Source organism: Octodon degus, unplaced genomic scaffold (genome assembly GCF_000260255.1).
Source record: "Octodon degus isolate 3935 unplaced genomic scaffold, OctDeg1.0 scaffold00154, whole genome shotgun sequence".
NCBI lineage: Eukaryota > Metazoa > Chordata > Mammalia > Rodentia > Octodontidae > Octodon > Octodon degus.
In genome coordinates, this window is record NW_004524730.1 from 1310798 (window position 1) to 1329129 (window position 18332).

An 18332-nucleotide genomic window follows, 5' to 3' on the forward strand; every position below is an offset into this window, starting at 1 on the left:
TGCTCTGCTGTTTCTGCTCCCCCTAGAAAACGGGAATGACAAATAGGTCCTTCTTAGGATTTGCAGAGAAGTGGTGCTCAACTATTTTGGGATTTGTTTTTTATGGTGATCTGTAGTACTAACTGCAATGAAGAGACATTAGGGGGCCGCAGAAATAGCTCAGCAGTCTAATTACCTGCTGAGGCAAGCGCAAGGACCCAGGTTTAATCCCCAGTGTCACATACCCTGCTAGCTCTGGCCTGGGCTTGCTGGCCACCAAGACCAGGCATGGTGGTGCATGCCTGTAATCCCAGCAATGGGGAGGCTGAAACAGGAGGATCACTATGAGTTTGAGCTATGTGGTAAAAACCTGTACCAAATACATAAAAAAGAAAGATTAGTTCTAGGGATTCTGTTCAAACTCTTGCATTTACTTTTAATTCTCCTTTTGTGCTGATCCACTTTTCTCTGCAGAGACACCTCTTTATTCCAGTTTGTTATCTCTAGATCCTTTCTTAGGCTTGATCTCATTTGTCCGATTTGCAACCCTCAAGGGTTATCTTTTTATGTCCCATAAGCTCCGAAAATTTAACTCATATGAAATAGAATTGTTTCGTCTTCACAGTCATTCTATTCATTATTGATATTTTGTCATGAAGAAAGGGAGGAACAAAGAGATTAATTAACTCATTTCAGAACACACAGGTAGGAGAAGATGGCTCCAGGACTTGAATTAAGGTCCGTCAGCATAAAAGACCATTGTCCTCATCACTCTGCCGTACTATCCCTAACCTTTGATGACTAACAGGATTCTTCACGTGTCTCACGTTAACCACATCAACATTCTTTTACTCAATTCCACCCACTTTCTTACTTAGGGACATCAGATCTGTCCCTAACTCTATCTTGAAGATGTGCCAGACGCCACTTCTCTTGCCTGTTTCTAGGAACACATCCTTAGTGTTTGTTGGTTTCCATTGTTGCTGAGCTCCCATTAATTACTCTCCATCCCTTGCTGATTCTTACAGCAAAAGTGACTTTGAAAATCCACATCCAATGTATCATCACTCTGTTTAAAGATCCTTCAAAAGTATCCTTGATAGGTCAGGCGAGATAGCTCAGTGGACTAAGTGCCTACTTTGGCAAGCACAGGGACCAGGGTTTGATACATATATATCCTTTTTTCTTTTCTTTCTTTCTTTTTTTTCTTGTATTTTATGGAATGAAGGGTCTACAGGGTGTTCAGGGTCTCACTACTAGATCAGACTCATAGTGATCCACCTGTTTACAGCCTCCCAAGAGCTACGATTACAGGTGTGTTCCACCACACCCAGTCTCAATTGCCATTTCAGCATGCCCTGGGGAGGGGCCAGCACAGCAGGCTTGGGGATTGAACCCCCAGCCCCTGCACCTGCTTGCAGGTGCTTTCATGCGCTGAGCTATTTGGCCAGCCTTTATATCTCCTTGATGGATTGGCTAAAATCCAAACTCCACAACTGGCATCAAAGGTTCTTCATCCATACACAGGCTAAACTTTCCATATCCATTCCCTATGTGTCTGCCTCTCCTCTTCTTCTTCTATTTTTACTCTAGTTATTGTGAGGAATTAGAATCCACTCAATTTGTTCAGTTATTTCTTCACCTTAAAGAAGTTTCTTAACAATTACGTATTCTATTTTTAAATCTACATCTACTACACCCGTGAATAAACACACATGTACAGACAGATTCATGTAAAACATGATGGAATCTTCACTGTATTATACCAGTGTGAGCTTCATGGCTTTGGTAATATTTTATCATTGTATGAATTGTGACCAATCAGCAAAATTCTATCAAGAGTAGACAGGTCTCCTCTGAATATTTTTTGCAACTTCATGTAAATTTTAAATCACTGCAAATAAAAAGTTTAAAAAAGATAATGCTGTATTTAAGCTTTCTGCTTACCATCAGAAAAATGTAGCAGACATTCAAGATCTAAACACTTATTTTATTATATTATTATATTATATGATGAAGTTTGATTGTTTTTCAGGCATGAACTCTGAGGAACATGCTAGATTTGACTTTGGTAAGGAGATCAAAAATCATTCTTCCAAAGAGAAAAATAAAGTTTTTATAGAGACCTCCACTGAATTGCAACTCTTCTATTTACAAATTAAATGACCTTGAGCAAGTTACTTAATGCTAAACTGTTAATGCTAAATCTCGGTTTTATCATAAAAATAACTTGCATTCTAGGGTGCTTGAGGTAGTTACAAGACAATGTATGTAAGTGGTATAACATACTTAGGAAGACACGTCATGCAATTTGTCTACAATCCACTTCCTCCCCACAGTGTACAAGATCTAGAAAATTAGTCACTTTGTCTTTTTTGTGCCCCACTGGGACCCATGTATAGATGGGGTATGGAGGTCACACTGACTTTAATTTTGCAATGGTCTCCACAAATTAAGCTAATTTTGTTTGAGAAGTTGGAAATATTCAAAGGAATTTCTATTATGTGTAGGAAAGAGTAACAAGGCTACATAGATATCTTGGAAACCTATCTCTACTGAGTTTTGGAAGATGGATGAGAAGCGGAGGAGTACCACAGCAGCTTATCTCTGCTTTAGCCCTCCCAGTTTAAGACTTCTAGTTGCCTGACCCCGAACCTTCCCAGCCTCCCCCAAGCTGAGCTGATTCTGCCTCCCCAGGTCTCCCCTCTGGCCTTCTCCCTATAGATTGTTGGTAAATTTGCTGTAGTTCTTACCATACTAGACTAGAATTTATAAACATGTGTGACTCTCTGTCTTAAGTCAGAATTTCCTAAGGTAAGTGTTGTCTTATTCTGCTTTGAAGAACATGTGCTTAGTACAGTGGCTGCCATAAAGCAAGTAATCAGAGTCCGATGAGTGAATAAATGAGAGATTATGCTGCGAATTCCCATAATCATGTTTATAGGTATATATGTACATGTATGTATATGTGTATAGACATACATGTGTATGCATATTGTGTGTAAAATATTACATGATGTATGTGAGTTACTTAAGATAAACATATGTAAATCTGTTTAAAAGTTTTTTCTATAGGTTTTAAAAAACATACACATGTGCATACACACCACACACACACACACACACACACACACACACACATATATGGCTTGTTTTTAATTGAAGAAATTAACATTTAGCAAAGTATCTTAGTGTTCTCAAAGTGGTTCTGCACCTGACTTCAGTATACTTTCTCCAGTACAGATCTTCTAGGTCTGGCTTTGCTATCTTTTATTGACCTACATTCCATACAGAGAAAGATTCACTAGAGATATTCAAATGTTTTGAGTATCACCAGTTTACTAATCTACACATTTAAACTAGACTATTTTGCAGGACTTGGGGTCCTATGCATTTCAATCACACACATAGGGAAAGAATCTGCAAAGTTTGAAAATGTGGGACCCAACCTTTCTATCAAAATGAAAGTCATCCCTAGATTGGATGTTGGTCCAGGACGACGTGGTTGCCACTGCTTTACTCAGAAGAGATGCTTCACTATGGAAAGCACATTCCAGTGAGACCCATTCCATGCCCGATGCCTTCCAGCCAGGTGTGCCCCATGAGCAAACGTCAGCATCACCATAGGTGCTTCCATGCAAACGGGCACTTATGTTGAAGAGAAAGGACAGAGAATGTCATGTCCTCCCTTTTCTTTCCAAGTATTCTGGGAAGGAATGACACTAATGTGGCAAACGACGAAGGAGCAGTCATCTCAGGCTTGAAACAGAATCTAGTGAAAACAACTTGGTACACAGAGTACATCTCTCACGCCCAAGTCTGGTGAGTCTTGATGGTGCAGAAATTTCTTCAAGTTCTACTGTGTACTGGATCCTGGAATCAATTTCAAAGGTACTTTGATAAAGACCAAATCATGTACCTGTGCAATTATAGGATGCTCTGGGAGAGAGATGAGAATAATACAGATACACAAATGCTTTCGTGGCACTCATTCTGTGCCAGGCAACTTTATTTCTTGGGGCTTTCCATAGGTAAACTGACAGACAGAGAGTCTGTCTATGCTATGGTGTAGGTGTTATTATTAGCTTCCTTCTGAGATCAGGAAACTAAGGTCTAGAAAGGTTGTTGCTTGACTGAGGTCCTACCCAGTGAGTATGTGATATAGCCAAATTGAAAACTAGGAAGATCTGTCTCCACAGTCTCTGGTCTTGCTCACCATGTTACTTATGGGGCATATGCACTGTGAGAAGTATCTAGAAGTTTCGCTGAAACTTTAGGGAAAGCCATAACTAATAGAGAAACAAAGGAGGCTTTCTGAGATGAGTGAGTTTTAAGTTGCATGAAATGATCTTACGTGTTCATTGAAGAAGAGCTTTCGTTATGAGTCATGCTAGGAAATAAGCTAGAGAGGTCAAAGAGGGTAGAGAATGGCAATTCTTGGCTGTTTTGTAGTGGAAGTAGAATTTAATGTTAGTGCAAAGGAGACTCAGTGGAAGGTCGTCAAGGGGGATGGAAATGTGATTTAGATTTCATTTCCCAAAGATTCTTGGCCACAGAGGAGGAATTGGAGCAAGATAAAGGGTAGAGGGTCTATTCAAACTACACAGCCAAGCAACCTTTATTGCATATCTGCCAGGGATATGCCAATCCCTGTGACAAATGATAATGGGTTAAAACAAAGCCAAATAATGTAAAGAGAAATGAGATGCTTTTCACATTATACTGTTCTACTCTTTATCTATGGAGCATCTATAGCTGCTATCAGAGAATTCATTTTTGGGGCTGGGGAGATAGCTCAGTGGAATAAGTGCTTGCCTGGCAAGCTCAAGGTCCCGAGTTCAATCCATGGTACCACCCCCCCCCAAAAAAAAAAAAAAAAACAAGAAAGAAAGAAAATGCATTTTGAATTTGTTTTCCCTTAATCTTTATATGAATTACAGCAATATTTGTGAATTCCTTATATTGATGGTTTTCAAACACAATGATTTTGGCCCCCAGAACATTTAACAGTTCCTGGAGATTTTTTAAAAATGTATTTGGTACAGGTCTCACTATGCCATGCTGACTTGTAGTGATCCTTCTGTTTTCAGCCTCCGCAGCACTGGGATTACATGCATGCACCACCACATCCTCACTTGGTGGCCGGCTCAGCACACCTGGGGGTGGGGCCAGCTCAGCATGTGATGACAGGAATCGAACCCCTATCACTGCACTTGCCAAAGCAGGTGCTTAATCTGCTGAGCTATCTTGCCAGCCCAGAGATTTTGTTTTTAATGTCATGCCAAGAGGAAGGGTGCTAGCTGCAAATGGTAGCTAGAGAAGAGCGATACTATTAAAATTCTCTAAAGCACTTGGAAGAGCCCACAACAAAGAATCATCTTATACAAACATGAGTAGGGCTGTGGTAGAGAAAGTCTAAATTAATTTGATTTGCCATCAGTTTCAGGTAATAGGCATTTTTGGAAAAAAATGACAAGAGTTCTTGACAATGGAATAATATCTTGTGAAAAGCAATCAAATTTTAAATGTTCTTACAAGGTCTTGCAACCATCTTAAATTGAATGAATGGTAATTCAAAATGTTCTGTTTGTTTATTGTATATTCATGAGCTCAATCAATATAGCTCTATGAAGCACCTATTATGGGATGGGCACTGATCAAATTCAAGGACCAAATGTTTGGATCAAGCATAATCTTCAATGTCAAGAATAGTTTGGCAAAGTGAGATAAAGTTAAAATTCGCGCTTAGAAACTTGTTCTCTAAAGTCAGACAACTGAGTTGCTTAGCCTCTCTAAACTTACACTTAGCCTATATTAGATGGAAATGCAATGATATAATTCATGTCTGAAGGACTCAGACCAGGAATTGGACATCAAGTAAAAGGATGCTATAATTTATATCTACATGCCTCACTCCAACCTCATGGGCTTATAGCTGGGGCTTTTGGGAGGTTGTTGGATTATTGGTATATGATACTGGATTATGGATGTGTGATAAATGGGTCAGTTCACTGAATGAGTTAATGTAGTTTTGGGGGTTGCTGAATAGATTTGTAGAGGACAGAAGATCACCCCCACCCCCGGGTATCATAGTACAAGACAGTAGGCTGGTAGCTCGAATGGAATAGAAGGGGAAAGAAGGAAGGCTTGCTGCTTTCTGTCCCCCCTGCCATGGACTGTTTCTTCTCTACCATGCCTTCCTGTTATGCCACCCATCTTGAAGCCAAGAATCTATGGACTGAAACCTCTACAAACTGAGTTAAACTTTAACTGAAACTTTAACTAGACTGAGTTAAAGTTTAACTGAGTTAAGCTTTCCACCTTTAACTTGTGGGTGTTTGGTATTTTATGCAAGCAACAAGAAAATAACTAAGACAGAGTATGTGCATGAAACAGGATTTTTACCCAGCATATAGAAAGTAATCAGATGACATTCATTTCATTAATGTAACAAACATTTGTAGTTATGATTTTTTTTAAGTATTTGGTACAGGGTCTCACTACACAGCTTGGACTCATAGTGATCCTCCTGCTTTCAGCTTGTAGTTATGATTTTAAGGGAGAGTAGAAATGGAGTAAAACTCTTCTGAAAGAAGCATTCGCACTTCAAGAAAACACACTTTGCATCAACTTGGAGGTAGGTGGGTAATTCTGCAGGCACTCAGGGCACTAAGGTAATTTGCCAAAATCCAAACCAAAGATGAAGCTGGTCTTCATAAGGATAACAGAATGAAGATAAAAGGAAGCACGACTCAAAGTAAGTTTTAGTAATTGACTTGTATGATCTCAATTATGATAGAAATAGTAAACTTCTGTGTAACACATTCTACTCTTCTTCCTGAGCACAGCTGGACTCAATCTCCTTGCTCACTGGCCAGAGGTGCAGCCAAGAGAGTAATAGCCAGAAAATGTGAGCAGCAGGGATGTATGCCTTTCTCATCTGGATCCTTGAGGAGGAAAAAACAAGACAGGATTTCACCCTGAAGCTAAATTTAACCTAGTCCAGAGTAGATCAACCCAACCAACTAACTTCCAAACATGTGGATTCATTGTTACAGTATATGGCACTAACATTTTGTCATTGTTTGTTAAGCAGTACCACTATGTCAGTGGTTGTCTGATACAACCAGAAGGTGGGTGGTTTTCAAACGAAAGAAAATGGCTATGATTGTTTCTCAGCCTTTTGGCTAAGATCAAGTGAAGAGAATGGATGACTGTCCAAATTAATTGATTCAAATTTAATTCATCCATCTTATTTTCTGAAAACATATCTGCTATCTCTGGTTTCATAAATGGTCTTACCACACATCCAGTTGACAAGAGTCCTGTGTTTTTAGGCATGTGCCTTCCCTTCCTTTTTGGAAATCCCATCTCTGCAATGACCAGACTCTACTACTTTATTACTATATTGTTTGTCTATCTCCTTACACTACTCGTTTACCCTTGCTACTACTCTAAGTCCATGGACACCTTGCCTTCATTTTTTCCTGTTCTACTCACTATACTCACACATTCACAGTCCCAACAATCCATTCTCCACATTGCAACTGCTGTTGTATTTCTAAATGTAATGATTTGTTAATGGTTTTTCTGTGCCTTTAGTGCAAAGCCCAAACTCTATCCTGATGTTTCACTTTCTATTCAGCTCACATCTGCATTCAGCTACTTTTTAGAGGGCTCCCATCCCTCCCTATTCTGAACTGTCCCCTCCAAGCTATTTACATTTCCCTATTGTGTCAGTATCTTTCTGAATCTCAAGCCTGTGTGTGCGCATGCTCTCTCTCTCTCTCTCACTAGAAGTTTCATTTCTCTCTCTTTTTTAACTAGCATCTTACATCTTCTAAGAGTTGAATAACAATCTCTAGGAAACTTGGCTTTACCTGTTTCTCAAGTAAAACAGGGCTCCCTTCTCATCCCCTTCACTACATCCCATAAAGATTTCTACCCCACTACCTCTATTGGTTCATAGTATTTTTTTCATGTAGACTCCCCTTTCTGCTTATTTCCTTTTGGCTTTCCACAATCTGGAGCAATAAGGAATTTCATATTAATGGTTGCCAAGTGACTCAATTGTGGATCAAATGCATTTATGATATCTTTTTTTTTTCTTTTCAAAGTTTTATTGATAAACATATAGCAATGAGACAGTTTCAAATCAAATCAAAAGTACAATTTCAACAAATAATACACTGCATATATTCTTCTTAGTGGTTAATTGCTGTACAAGATGCAGACCTGTGATCCTACTTACAAACACCATTAGAAAAAATCATTCCATTCATTAAGAGAATGCATTTATGATATCTTGATATAATATTCTCTACTTACCTAAGTTCTCCTTATACATAACAGGTCCATGAGGTCCCCTCAGAGATGTGTACCATCTTTGGCACTGAGAAGTCTGTCATTTGTCTATATATAGTAGTTATTGGTGAAGAATGTGGGACTTTGGTGACAGGCATGATGGAAAACTGTCAAAGGGTCTATGGAGCAGCATTTAAAGGAAGTATCACCATCCAGGCAGCCATAGGCAGATCTACAGCTGATAAAAGGACAGTCTTTTTTTAGTTTCTATTCAGTGTTCACAGTACCCACTGCCACATGCCCAGTCACTGTGAAGGACTTGCATTCTGATTATGAAATACTTGTGTGATTCTCTTCTACTTCTGGGCTTTGACATCGATCTATATGACATTCAGTGCCTCTTTCTATTTTAAATTTGGTAAAAACACTATCACTTATCAGTATTATCATCAAATAATGAACTTCACATGCTTGACATTATCTTTTTTGATGGAAAAATTGCAAAACAAATTTTTGGGATTTTGGAAGTTCATAGTTCCCTTCACCCCTCACACCTCTCTTTGGATATCACATGTTCTAACCTTGCTTTTGGGAAACCATAACTTTTCTTTTCCTTCAAAACTTCCACAGAGAGACACTCAACCCCTTAAAAGAGTTGATATCCTTCATGGGTCCTATGTCTTCTATAACAAATGTCTTCTGGATCATTTAACTCACCTTTATGTGGCAAAGGTGATTTTGATCACTTCATTTTCATGTTTTGATGGTTCTTCTTGGGTTTTTTCTAGTTTGCAAAGCACTTTTTAATGTCAAATATGGAACTCAATAGTTTAGAGGAGACTGGGAATGTCACCTTCCTCAGTACATAACCTATGTCTGTAATGATTAAGCCTAAGTTGTGGTAGTCTTACTCCCTTCTCTCCTTTCCTCTAGTTGCCACCATATTATCATCCTATTCAACTGATTGCCAGCATCTGCTTTTTCCTTATGTGCCTATTCAAATCTTCTTTCTCCCAAGTTTGGATGAACTTTCTCAGAAAGTTGGTATATAATAAAGACTACAAATAAAAACCCTTCCATCTTAGTAGAGGTAAGATTATGCCTGGAGTTTGACTCTTGATTTTGCTATTGGTTAATGTTTATGTTTCCTAGTGTTAGTGTTCTTTAATGGGAACCTGTACAATGAGTCTTACCCAAATCCAATCTGTGGGGTTCTGCATAGGGTGAAGATAAAAGGTCAAAATTTCACTGAAAGTTATTAGGATCCGTGCCTCCAGAAGGCTAAGTGCTATAAGTTACATGTGTTAGCTGCCATTTAAGTAAGTCTGTATTTTTGCACTCTTGGAATTTGGAGATATTCTGATTATACTATACAATACTTAATGTCTATTAAAATTATATGATGTAATTAAAATTATATTGCTCGTATTCACATGTCCTTAATTCAGATCATTGATAAAAATATTGAACAGCATAGTTCAGACACCTGAGATGGAGGAAACACCAGGGAAGACTAGTTCCCAGGTGTGCACTGATTTACCTTAGCAGCATATATCAATGATTGCTCTGCCATGAACAAATAAGAAAAGAGACTCTATCGAGATGAGGCCTGTATTCAAGATCCAAGGCTTAGGTAGGTAAGAATTTATGTCTTTTATCTCTCATGATGCTTTTTCCTGCATAGTTTTGTCCTCTCAAGAATTAATGGGAGCCTTGTCATGTGCTAGACACATAGATGACAAACTTTGAGATCTAATTTCTGAGGTTTCAACTTTTAACAGTGATCAACTGTAGTTTTCTCAACCCTGGAGTATCTTTTCTTAATATCCCTAAAATTTTCCCTTCTGCCTTGATCAATAATGAATGATGAATAACAATTAAGAGATTGTTCCCAAATAATTCCAGATATCTTAAGTGAGAAACAAAATTCTCTCTAGATCCTGACTCATATGTGTATTCTGCTATCATAATTCTTGCAGCTGGCTATTTTTAGCTGGTTCTTTTTCATTGGTTTCAGAAATCCAAACTTACACCAAAATCCAGGAACTTGCCAAAGTGGCCAGAGCCCAAGTCCTTGCTTGCCTGCAGCTAACCAGGCCTTAGAAGCGTGTAGAGCTCCCATTTCTGAGGACAAAAAGAAGGTCAATTGGTATGGGAGTGAACAAACACCATCAGGCCTTTAAAATTTATTGATACAATTATTTATACAGCAATCAATTGGATAGTGTCTCTCGTCTTTCTCTCCATCACTCTCATGTGCTTCTGAATGCCTGATTGTTTCAAGTGCATGCATTAACATATACACTCAAGTTATCAGTGAAATATGGCTTTAAACATAGGATTTATTGTGTACTTACAATGGGTATGACCCCATGTTTTGTGTTTTGTCCACTTCCTACAAAGCTTCCTTAAAGCTAAGTAACATTATTATGCTTATTGCACAGCAGCGGAAAAGGGAGGTGCAAAAGGGAAAATTACTTGAATAATTTACATAAGGTAGAAAATGACAGAGCTGAGATGCAAAGGCTAGGTGGTCTGAATGTGAAATGAATTCATTCCTTGTGCTCTCTGCTCATCTTTTGCTGACCCATACGGTGGTACCAGGAGGCGTAAAGTTTATGGGTGGGGCAGGTTCTAATATCAAGGCATCATCCCTTTTTATTAGTATATTATAGGTATACTTCACAACATGCTAGGGAAGATTTCAAGTGAGGTCTGTATCAGAAATGAGAAAGGAAAAAAAAAAAGAAATGAGAGTGAAAGGAAGGAAGAAAATAATGAGACACCATTATGGAATTTGAAAAATATGATAGCTCACTTGTTTGAGTGGAGGATAAAAATTGGATAGCTTCTATATTGGGTAAAGCACTGTGGCTCTTGTAACATGAGATAGGAAAGCATATTTAAGACAACACAGATTTGAGTAAAAAGTAACCATCTAATCAGTATTCAAAGCAGTTTCTTTATTTGTCAAAGAAAGAATTTATGCCTGCCTACACACTCTCAGTAGAACAGAAAAAAAATCTGTAAGATTAGGCAAGTTTTAATTTTGATTGTGCACTGGAAATGTATAACCCTAGCAAGGCTGCATGATAGATAAAATATTTTTAAACCAGGACAAAGATTGAATTACTATAAAGAAATATGTTTAATTTGATTGAGAAAAACTCTGTGACATATCTTGGAAAGTACATGCGGTAGACGATTTGCCAGCACTTTCTCTGTCCAACCGGGAGGAATTTGCATAAGGGGAAGCTGGTCACTCCTCTCCACCATGCATGAGCAGGACAGTAGTGGCACATGAGTAGCCAGTGGCTCGGCCTCGGTGGAAAGACTACAACCAGAGCAGCCATCCACCAGATCAGCCTAAAACGACTCGTTACCAGGTCTCTGATAGAGCAACCAAGAGGCTCCATCTTCTGTCCCTTCTTATGCAAAAAAAATGCTTCAGAGGTTCCTTAGTGAGATAATACTTTATCATTAATATCAAAATGAGCTTATGCAGGGAGAGGATAAAACATCTTATTGTAGCTTACTCAGGATCTGAAGAATGAAAGCATCACCTCAGACTATCCTCCACTTGGGTATTTCAAAACACTTCTACTACAATGAGAAAACATCAATAGGGACAATAATGAGGTTTTCTTTCACATGTGATTTTCCAATGTATGAAACCTGTATGTATTCTTTATTTAAAAAATAAATGACCCACACATTTTTTGCAGTAAAAACACAGGCAGAGCAACAGACTTTATTTAGGGAGACTTTCAGGTGGTTAATATTCTAAGCTATAATAGAGAGTTTAACCACAGGCAGTGATAGGGTCAACCCTTGGCAATAGACAGGCTCTGAACTAGATTACATTACTGAAAATCACTGCTGAAGACAAAAATGAACTGAGACTTTCAGATTGAGCTGGTTGATTTGTAAGGAGAAAATTGTGGGTTTGTGAGGGAGGGTTGGAAGTGGGGTTTGGGAAAAAAATATCAAGAGGAAGGAAGAAACTTGAAACCACTACCGTTCTAACAACATCCTTATTTTCTGCAAGTAGCTATCAAAATCATTCAGTATTTCTTACAGACAAGCAGTTTTGCATCTTAATCGTAGCTGATAAACAATCTCCTTTCACATTTATGCACAGGCTTCTGAAAAATGGTGACTTTTTTCTGCTAAAAGGAAAAATACTGCATTTCTCTCAAGGAAAGAAATGAAGTCAGAATCATTGCTGAGACACACTTTGGCATTTAGGAAGCACGAGCTACTGACAGATGCTTAATGGCCTAAGTATCAGCAAAATCAAAGCAAGGAAATTGCTCAAAGGCATCTAATCGTTCAAAAGATAATTGCATATAGCAGTTCTCCTAATTTACTTGCTACTGGTGTTGGTATCAGTTGAGATATTCAGTATATCCTAGGAAGGCCACTTGTTCAAACACCACAGATTTTCTGCACAATGCTTTTTAAAAAGATGGACTATATATTAAAAATAGAAAAATTATGCCCAAACAGATGGCATCTACTAATTGCAATAGTCAGATTTATTTACTGAAATAGTACAGAGATATAGGCTTGAAGGCAGAAGACCAGATTGTAGGGGCTCGGTAAGGTTGTGCCTGCCTCAACAGTTCTGGATTCTACTTTCTGTTATCTCATTCAATGAATTTAAATAATCTCATTCTTGTAAATAAGGACAGAACTTTATTTGGGAATGTTAGATTTACAAAGGTTGATTTGTCATCCAAATAAAAGAATGAAAAATAATTTATCATGAAATCTGAAAATTGTTTGTAGAGCCCCTCAAACAAATTCATTTGCATTTAAGTCATACATTGAAAAATAAATCATTGTCAAGTTTCCAGGAATACATGAGGCTTGCTGTCTTTTTCACCTAACAACTTGAACAACTGACAGGTAGTCCCAGAGAGAGATAGTCCTCCATGTATAGGCATCAGTCTGTTTTCTGCCTGGACATTTCTAAGTAGCATGAACAGCATCACATTTAAAATAGTTCAATGCTGGGCCAATTTTGAAAGTTAGTTCTTATGAACATATGATTTATTTTCCATTTACAAATTAAGCACATGGTAAAATATGTAAATCATATAAATTTTAATCATTGAGCACTGATAAAATAGAACTTTTATTGACTATTGAACTTGGGATTTATCACCATCCTAACAGTTTGGTAAGATAGGAGCACATTTTCTTCAGATTCATCACATTTATGCTCAAATAAGTGATTAACAAGTAACAGATTGTTTTGTAGCTAAAATACGATAACTCAGTCAGGGTAATCCTCAAGTTTCAAATTGATTATTTAAATAAATGATATACAAACCTTGCTAGGAAATATCAAATTTGCATAGGTAGTCTTTTAAATGTTTCAGGAAACCCTTCCAGCGTTATTTGGAAGATCCCTAAATTAAAGTACACAAGTATAACTTTCAATTGTTTGAAATATAAAATGATATTGTTCACAAATTAATATACTAGCAAGCCACTTGTCATTTTCACTTTCCATGCATATAATATGAGCATGCCAAGCCCAAATTACCCTGAGTTAGCTCTTCTCAAGCATTAAACTTGTTTTTAAGCTAACAAGTGACATAGCAAAAAATAAAGTCTTATTATTATATCTTACAAACATTTTTAGCCTTCTACAAGCACTCAGCTGTCAAGTGAGAATTTGTTGCGGCAAAAAACAACTTTAGTTACAGTCCTAGACTTTGCAAGAAAGCAACTCCGTCTACCAGTTTCATCAAAACAATGCATCTGTTGTGAATAAATAATTTGCCCATACGTGCAATCTTTCCAGGGAGGAGTTTCCAGTCTCTTTCTCCAATGGATAAGTGACAAAATAATTGCTGAAATACAAGGCTTCCCATTGTCAGCAGTGGTGAAATTGAAGACTAAGCCACCGGAAGCACCTTCAGAGTGTCAACAGTACAGGAGTCTCTGGGTGAAAAGCTTCCCATCCGTCTTCCAGCAAACACTGCGTGCATCCCTGCCTCAAGAAGGCGTTTTCTGGGGAGCTCGATCTTCCAGGGCCTCTTGTTCTTTTGGTTGTTTCCTAGAATAGAAGAGTACGTAATTCTTGGGAAAGTGAGCCTTTGATGCTTCTTGTTTTCTTTCAAAAACAGCTCATGCAATCAGAAGCAGAGCCACAGCATGAGGTCACACTTCCTGTTGGGCTCACATCGGTGGCAATCACACGGAGGAGTCTGCTAGGGCTTTCAAACAGTCTCCTGGGCCAGCAACAGGAGGTTTGCGATCCATGACTCAGGTCATTCGGGAGCACAGTGATCACTGGTGAAGTCGGTTCGGAGCTACCTCATCATTGGTACCTGCAGGAAGACAAGAAAAACTCTGCGAAACAGTGTTTCTTGCTTAGATCATAGGTATCAGCATACAGAGTTTGCCAGGGTGAGAATTCTACATATTAACTGGTATTTTCACCAACTGATGACAATTTGAAAACAGCAATGTATAATGTAAAAACCACACTTGAATACATCCCACCCTGGCCTCCTAAATGTGTACTGTTTCTAATGTCTTATTAATTATTATTATACTCTCTTTAAATAGTTTTTTGAAAAAGTAAAGAAAAAAAGGACAAGAAAAAAATTAAGGTTTCTTTTTTTTATGTACTAAATACAGGGTCTCACTACACAGATCAGACTTACAGCAATCTTTCCATTTTCAGCCTCCCAAGGACTAGGATTACAGGCGTGCAGCACCACGCCCAGTCTCAATCGCCCACTCAGCATGCCCAGGGGTGGGGCTGGTGTGGCACTCTGGGGATAAAACCCCAGGCCCTGCCTCTGCTTAAGCAGGTGCTTTAATCTGCTGAGCTATCTGGTTGGCCCTAAGAAAGAGAGTTTATTTATATGTATTTATTTACTTATTTTGTGCTATGAGGGAATCAAACTCAGGACCTTGCACATGCCGGGTAGGCACTTATGCTGCTGAGCTGTCTTCCCAGCGAGATTTCTTGAAAGCAAGCAGTAATACTCAATTATGTGTGCAATCTTGCGTAACTGTATCTGCTAATCTGAGCAACAGATTTGATGATAAAAATAGATAATATAACAATGATTGTTAGTCTTGTTTCAAAAATCTATAACATATGTATTGTTTTATGCTAACCTGTTTCTGTCTTTGTTTCTGCTGTTTGTTTTTGCTTTTGTTTTTATTCTTCAAAATAAACTAAAATTAAATTTTAAAAAAGAAATTTGCAGAATTAAAAAAAATGTTTCTTGCTCATTATCATCTGGCCAGTTAGAGAAGTATATAGTCCTTTCCTCTGTCCAAATCACCCAAATTTTTGGAAAACAATTCATTGATTATTTTGTATTTGGAGTACTATTAAATAATGCAAACACGATTATATAAAAATTTCCATAGTGGTAATGACTTGCTCCAGTAAAAGTTGGATTTCTTTCAGAAAGACTCCATGAGCGACATTTTACACTTTATATGACCTGTTCAAAGGAACTCCAAAACGTTGATGCTTTTTGTGCCATTTCAGTGATAAAAAGAATGTATGTCCTAGGAATCTTCAGGCAGCACGAGGTGGTGAAAGATTATAGCTTTTGTGGTCACACAAACCATGATGCAAATATTTCCTAACACTCTTGTGGCCTCAGGTTTGTGATGTATTCTCTTTGAGTGACAATTTTCTTCAACTGTAAAGGTACTTCACTGAATGGCTTGGAAAGTTAAATGAGATAAAAGTAGTGAAAGGTGACTGAGTCTTCAGGACAAATGTGCAGAACATATTCCATACATATTCCATTGTTTGCTGGGACCTCAGTTGATCAGGCTTGTAAGAAAGGGGAGTGCATTTACTCTTGGGGGCCTCTTTACCGCTGAAGTCATGGTACATGGCAAGGGTTTCTATAGAACAAGACCTGGGCACCAGAAACTTTTGGAGAGTTCAATTGCTGCTGGGACAGCTCCTGAATCTGTTTCCTCCGGATCTGGAAGCTTCTGCGTTGCCTTGCCCCCTCTGTCAACTTTCCATATTGAAACAGGGACAGAATGACTCTGAGCAGTCAAGTGCTGTGAAACTCCTAGCCCTTGGGAGTGGGGACCATTCCTTGGTACAGCCATGGTTTTGCTCCCAGATATGATAGACAATTGTTCATGACGCTTGGCTCTACCTTCCAGAAGGCAAAAGAATTTCAATCCCTTTGGTTGCACTGGCCGATTCCAAAAAGTAGAGAATGTATCTTCTTTGAGTCTACCCAATAGTTTAACTTATTTTATGCTTTTTATTTTACTTTTTTGTTTATGCTTTTTTGTGTTTTAAAATATTTTATAGTTTTTAGAAGTTAAAAAATAGATACTTCGAGACTGTGAATAGTCATGACTGTCTTGAAACAAAGCTTGCACCCTTTTGGTTAGGCAATCTACTCCTCCATGTTTCAGCAAATTCCCTATATCCGTCTCCTTACCTCTAATTCTTTCAAGTTATAGCCATTTCTGTTTTTAGTGTCTGGACCTTTAAAATCACCAGGTTATCCATTTCTTGAGTTTTGCTAGGAGTCATATAAATAATTCATTGACACTCTTTGAAGAACTTTCAAACTCTTTGGCTTTATGTGAATGAGATCTTTGTTAGCCATGTAAATTGTGCTGAGATTGTAAGAAGTAGATGCCACTAAAAGGTGATCTATCCTGTAGATATTAAGGGAGTAATGATTATATATATATATATAATCATAGGGATTATACTTATCAATACATGGATAATATAATGAAAATGTCAATTATATTCCAATAAAAGACAAAAAATTGGAAAAACTAGTGAACCAAGACAGATTTGAATTTACCTTAACTGGCTCACTGTAATTACTTTTTAATAATAATGGAATATCTCACATCTGATAGTGATAGAAGAGTGGAATCGCTAAGGGCTTTTTATGATTTTTATAATCCATAGTTGATGCATAGTTTGATTCATTGCAGTATTTTCATTATTTGCCCTTAGATTTGATTTTTATAATTGATATTCTCATATTTTCTTTGTTGATAATGTGCCTTTGTAGGATTTTTGTTTTATTTCTTGCAACTAGAAATCCCATCTCTCAAAAGTACTGTAGATACATCTCTGCTGTTTGTTCAGGGTTCATATTAAAATTGCAAGAGTTTTGTTTTGGTTTGAGTAGAGACAGAAACAGAGGTGGAGAGAGATTAAGAAATAGAGGAGTTAGTAGAAAAGGGAATTTAGAGAGCAGGGAAATGGATTAGCTAGTGAAACTCCATAATAAAGTGTGAGGAAGAACAGACATCCTGGGTGGCAAGAACCGTATTTGATTCATCTGTGGAATCCTCAGCTGAAAACACAGGGTTGGATGTAAAGTAAATCCTCAAAAAGTGTATGTTTTTATGGAATCATAATGAGTCAAACTGAGATTTCCCTCTGACAGCATAATGACTAGATAAACGGTTTACTGCAAAACCCAAGAAAGGACTATTAGGAAACACCTGGCATTTATATATTGATGATAGCTTTCATACTATGTAAGTCTTTCCCATCCAACTTAATTCTCATTACAATTCTATGAAGTACAGCTAAAATTTCAGTTTCCATGTTACAAAAAGTGAATCAGAGAAGTATCTAGTCCCCAAATATATCTGTAGTGCATCAGACCTAACAAACAATCCCTAATCTTATTCCATATCCCTGACACATTGTTTTATTGTTGACTACTAGGAAGAAATAGAGAACAATAGCTAGAAGCAAGTTATGAGTTGGTTGCTTTAAAATTCAAAGTCTCTTATAGTCTTCAACATGTCAACGGGGAAAGAATGAGAGAGAGAGAGAGAAAGAGAGAGAGAGAGAGAGAGAGAGAGACAGAGACAGAGACAGAGAGACAGAGACAGAGGCAGGCAGACAGAAAGCCAGAACTAGAGCCAAAGCCAAAGGGTGCTTGCTTGCTTTCTGGTATAACTGGCTCTGTTGAATATTTTCAAAGTTTTCAAAAACACAAAGGGGAAGTAACCCAATACCTGACCGCAAGGGCATATTGTCTCAGAATCTTTAC

At 37.9% G+C, this 18332-nt stretch overlaps 1 long non-coding RNA gene across 1 annotated transcript; it reads right to left on the reverse strand.

Moving 5' to 3' along the window:
• Positions 1–6469: 6469 nt before the first annotated feature.
• LOC111812961 lies at positions 6470–14345 on the reverse strand. The gene is made up of 3 exons (XR_002818322.1): positions 14084–14345; positions 8308–8521; positions 6470–6926 (listed from the first exon to the last, which is right to left on the reverse strand). It is a non-coding gene; the product is annotated as an uncharacterized LOC111812961 (long non-coding RNA).
• Between the last annotated feature and the right edge of the window lie 3987 nt (positions 14346–18332).